This window comes from Sciurus carolinensis, chromosome 12 (genome assembly GCF_902686445.1).
Source record: "Sciurus carolinensis chromosome 12, mSciCar1.2, whole genome shotgun sequence".
NCBI classification, from domain to species: Eukaryota; Metazoa; Chordata; class Mammalia; order Rodentia; family Sciuridae; genus Sciurus; species Sciurus carolinensis.
In genome coordinates, this window is record NC_062224.1 from 30,393,852 (window position 1) to 30,399,758 (window position 5,907).

General features: G+C 31.8%; 1 non-coding gene across 1 annotated transcript; it reads left to right on the forward strand.

Moving 5' to 3' along the window:
- The first annotated feature begins 3,325 nt into the window (after positions 1 to 3,325).
- Trnaa-ugc (transfer RNA alanine (anticodon UGC)) lies at positions 3,326 to 3,402 on the forward strand. The gene has a single exon. It is a non-coding gene; the product is annotated as a tRNA-Ala (tRNA).
- Positions 3,403 to 5,907: the final 2,505 nt, after the last annotated feature.

Sequence of the window (5,907 nt, forward strand, 5' to 3'; positions counted from 1 at the left end):
GTGCATATTAGGAGATTGATCTTAAGCAAGTACCTTGTCAAATTTGCTGGTGATTAACATAAGCATGAAATCCTTCTAAAAGTTATTTTCAGTGAAAATTTGTTCTACTGCAGGAGGCAGTGCCTGCTTTTTGCCAGAAGAAAGAAGTGTGGATATTAACACTCCACACACACCTCTCTACATTTCAATTGGTATACCCCTCATTCATTTAATTACCTTAATTTAGAACCGTAACTTGTCTCACAGGGTAATGTCAAACTTGAATGACTCTTATTCTACTATCTCTCCACATTCATGAAGGCAAGATGTTGACATGAATAATAAGATCTGATTGAACATAATTAATAACAATTGTCCTATGGCTTTCCTCAATTAATATCCTAAATCTTTCATCAATTTTTAAAAACAAAACACACAAAAAAGTGTTAAACTTACTTACCCTTTTATCTTTCTACTGCTCAAAAACTGATATATGAATAAATTGGTAAGAATCAAAATATGGATAATGAAAGGACAGAAGAAGAAATCAGTTAGAAAACTGGATTGCACAAGCACAGATATAAGGGCCTGGACAAATCTGTTATGGATAACCCACACTGAAATTAACTAATTTCCTAGAATTACCCTTTTTGTGGAAAATTTTACATCGACCAATGAAGGCCTACCATCCTGGCAAAGAATAAGGGGGACAGGGGCTAATACGTATGAGACTGATGATTTTTTTTTGAATATCAAGAAATTCTAGCAAGCAATGCTTTGATGATTTAAGAATAACCTCATTAACTATCATCTTTGTACTTTTCCTTGAAGGTATTTACATTTAAGAATTAATGACACTTGGAAAATGAAATTGTTTTTTTTCTAACCCAATATATTTAGATAATAAATGAAAAGATTAAGCCTAATATAACATTTTACTAGAAAATACAAACAAAATTTAAGATGAAGTAAAAATATTTTCTATCTCTATTCAAATTATTTTAATATTTTACATATTTTTCCATATTAATCATTATTTTTATGATGTTCTCTAGAACAACAAAAATCTGTTACTGAATACTGCATTATTTTTATTACTCATCATTGAGTAAACTTCTATTTGGACTTTGTAAGGCTTTCTCAGGGCTCCTTGTGTAACTATTATAGAATTATGTTAACATTTACATTTTATTTTGAGAAATTTAAAGAGTTAAAGATGCATTTTAGAAATTGATATTTAATTGAAGCCAAAATTAAGTACTCACAGAAATTCAAAAAGTAAGAGAAAGAAGAAAATAGGGGAAGAAAATGAGGTATTAAATTTATTTTCCACTTATTAGGAAAATATTTGCCCTTTGGTTTTTTGGGATTGACTTATTTCACTTAGCCTGATATTCTCCAATTCCATCCATTTATCTGCAAATGCTATAATATTATTTTTCTTTATGGCTGAATAATATTCCATTGTGCATATATACCGCATTTTCTTTATTCATTCATCCATTGAGGGCATCTAGGTTGGTTCCACAATCTAACAATTGTGAACTGAGCTGCTATAAACAAACAAACAAACAAAAAAAAAGGTTGAACGTTTTTCCTGATAAGTAAATCATGATATAGAATGGAGATTGCCGGGTAGGGAGTGAGAGAAAAATGGAGGAATTTTAGATTACATAGAGGGAAGTGAGAGGGAGGAGGGGACAGGGGTATGAAAGATGGTGGAATGAGACAGACATCATTACCATATGTACATGTATGAGTACACAAATGGTACGAATCTACATCATACACAACCATAGAAACAAAAAGATTTACCCCATTTGTGTACAATGAATCAAAATGCAGTCTGTAAAAATAAATAAAAAATAAACAAAAGAAAAAATTATTTTCCCCAAGAATCTGTTAAGAAAACAGATTATTTACAATATAAAATGGGTCAGCAAAGAAAAGACAATGCTTCCCTCAAACTACCACAAGTCAGAATGCAGAAATACATACATTCTGACTAGCTTTCTATACCCAGATCTGGTGCTGGTTGTTCTATATGCTTAAAGTGAAATGGGTTGAAAAAATGATATTCTCACTGATTGGTTTAACCTTAAGCAGACTACCTACTTCTCCTATGGAAGTGTCAAACAAATACTGAATCAAACTTATAAATTTTGCACTCATTTTCAGTTTCAATTAAACTACAACACTTTTTCTCTCAAGACTTCAGTTAGTGTGATTCTCCATTTTGACAAATGTTTCTTGTCTCACACAGGACCATAGTTTCTGATTTGCATTTTAAGAAAATTATGTTGCAGGAAAATCTAACTTGAATTTTTGTCTCCTACCATCTGAGACAAATCTACCTCTTTTTATATTTGTTGTTGATTGACATGCTGTATTTTAGGAAGAGATGAAGTACACAGAGATTAAGGACTTACATTTGGGAGTAACATATCCTTGTAGTGCTGCCAGTATTGTTCACCTTGTACAATTTATTGAATTCCCTAGATTCTCAGTTCACAAAATTGCTATGAGCATTTACTCAAATTATTTATTTAAAACATTTAGCACCAGGCTGGGGCTGTAGCTCAGTGGAAGAGCATTGCCTAGCATGTTGTAGAGAAAAATGGAGTCTTGCTTAAGAGTGCTTTCAAAAAGTGAAATCAGGACGAGGAGTAAACAACTTGCATGAGAAACTTAGTGATCTGGCAGTGCCCCTGTTCAAGGACAGATAAACTCTGCCTGAGAATATTAAAAAAAAAAAAAAAACAACAAAAAAAAAACCTTACAGACATCTGGTTTCTGCTCTCAAGACCTGGCTCCTGGCCAGATCCAGGTCTGGAGACCAAATGTACTGATGGCACTAAACCCAGTGGCTCCAGATACTAACTTTATATGTTTACTCCAGGGTATTTAAGGGAGATGAGAAGAACTCAAAGGTGACAAGACTGCTTTCTTTGGTTATGTATGCTGCAAAATGCCCGTGATGTCTCTCCGGTGCCGAGTTGGTATGCTATGTGGGATGGTTTCCCTTTTGTACATACTTTATATGTCTTAATAAAAACTATCTTTTCCTATACGGCTTGTGGTGGTACATTCAGTGGATTAACCCATATAAATTATAAGTCTGTGCACAGCAATGGGAAATACATTTCCAGATACATGTATGAGGCACTGATTTTGGTCCTTAGCACCACATAAAAGTAAATAAAGTAAAACATTAGCACCTTTTCAGGAACTAGGTAGTCAATAAATGTTATTTTTGTTATTAACTTATAGTGAAGAAAATATGTAAATAAGTGCATCAAGCAAACAAATTTTAAGTCCCACCCACAGAATAAAAGATAGTTCAGGGGCTGGGGATATAGCTCAGTTGGTAGAGTGCTTGCCTTGCAAGCACAAGGCCCTGGGTTCAATCCCCAGCACCCAGCACCGCAAAAAAAAAAAAAAGACAGTTCAGGAATTCACATGGTTTGTAGGCCAGTCTGGCCCATTGTTCGCTTGTGTAAATAAATGCTTCTTAAAATACATTATCTGTAGCTGCTTTTGCAAAATTGAGAAATTGCATCAGAGTCTGATAATCCCACAAAAATATTTACTATCTGACTTTGTATAGGAGAAATTTGCTGATATTTGGTATAGTTCATTACTAATTAAAAGAGTCAAAAACATCCAAACCATAAGCCATGAACATTGATAACACCAGAAATATTCTTTGTACATCTTAAGCACTCTTATTTTTATCTTAGTGTTTATCCTAATGAGACAACTCACCCCACCTGTATGGAATAAGTGAAGGATTAACAAGAGATTAGGAAGGTTACACTAATTATATACCTTCTAAATGGAAACATACATCTGGAATTGAGAAAAAGTAATCCCAACAATATATTCAAAATGTTTCCAAGACCTTAACGAAAAGATCACAGATTTTCGCTACTTCCAAATATTTTTCAGAAAAATTTTATCTCCTGATGTCAACAAGGATGAGTATACAAACAGAGAAACAAATTGTACCCCATTTGTTTACATAAAAAAAATGACGACCTGAAAATGAAGTATGATGGAAAATTTGGACAACATCTTTATAATCTGTTCAAAACTATTCAATAGTTTTTTATTGATTTCTAAATCACATTCAAACATTAGTAAAATATTAGAGATATTCTTATATCAAGTAATGACTTGAATATCAGAGCAGGTGGTCAAAAAGAACACCTCAGTAGCAGGAAGGAAAAAAAATGTTAGAGAAGAAATAAATGAATCAGATTATAAAAAAGTAGAAAATATCATTAAAAGTAAAAGTTGGTATTTATTTCTATAAATCAAATTGACAAACATTAGGTAGACTAAGAAAAACTGAGACAAGTCTCAAATAAATAAAATTAGAAATGAAAAAGGACATTATAACTAGTACAATAGAAATGTAAAGTTTTATAAGGGACTATTATAAGCATGTCAAAAATTGTATAACCTACAAGAGGTGGATAAATTCCTTAATGCACAGAACCTACTAAAATGTAATTATGAAGAAATAGAAAACTAGTAGTATTTCATTATTAATGATACTGAATCAGTAATGAAATTTCTATCACAAACATGCCAAGAATCTGTTGATTTTTCTAATGAATTCAAACAAACTGAGAAAAGGTAACACTAATTCTTCTGAAATTCTTTCAAAAAAACTGAAGAACAGGAAATATTTCCAAACTCAATTTATAAAGTTAACATTGCCCTGATACCAAGGCTAAAGACAATACAAGAAACAAAAACCACAAGTCAGTATCCCTGATGAACATCAATGCAAAAATTCTCAACCAAATACTTGCAAATGAAATTCAATAGCATGGTAAATGGTAAAAAGACCATTCACTTTGATCAAGTGGAATTCATCCCAGGAATGCAAGGTGGTTCACCATTGGATGTCAATAATTTAGATAAATCTTATTAACAAAATAAAGTATGAAAAGGGCACAAACATTTCAATAAATGAAGACGAAGTATTTGACAAATTTCCACATCCTCTCATGATGTTTTATGTTCAACAAAATCGACTTAGAAGTAATATATCTCAACGAACTTATTCTCATAGATGACAAAACCACAACTAACATCATATGTAATAGAGAAATGTCAAAAACTCTCACCACTTCCATTTAATTTAGTAACAGAGATCCTATCCGAGAAGTTAGGCAAGAGAAAGAATAGAAGTCATCACCCACATAAAGAAGACATCAAATTGCTCCTGATTACAGACAACAGGCTCCTATTTCCACAAACTCTAAAATACACAAAAAATTAGAATTAATAAATAAATTCAGTAAAATTGTAGGACAGAAAATCAACATATAAAATTCAGTAACAATTCTATTCACTAAGAGTGAACTATCTGTAAAAGAAATCAAGGAAAACTCATCTATGATAGTTATAAATATATACTTGGGAATAAATTTTAAAAGGGAAGTGAAAGATTTGCAGACTGAAAATTATATAACATTGATCAAAGAAATTGAAGAAGACACAAAAAAATTAGGAAAATATCCCAAATTCAAGGGTTGAAAGATTAATATTTTTAAACATCCCTAGCATCCAAAATGATCTACAGATTTAGCACAAAACCTTTCAAAAATACAATGTCATTTTTCATAAAAATAGAGAAAATTCTAAAATTCATGTGAAACCACAATAAAACCACAAGTAAAGAAAGCAATCTTGATCAAAAAGAATAAAGCTGAAGGCATCATACTATAAGACTTCAATATATACCACAAGTCATAATAACAAAATGCATGGTGTTAGCATAAAACAGGTAGAGTAGGGGAATAACCCAGAACCAAATCCATGCATTTCAAGTCAACTGGTTTTTGACAGAAAGGCACCAAGAACTGACAAACAAAAAACACAATCTCTTCAATACATGGTATTGGAAAAACTGGA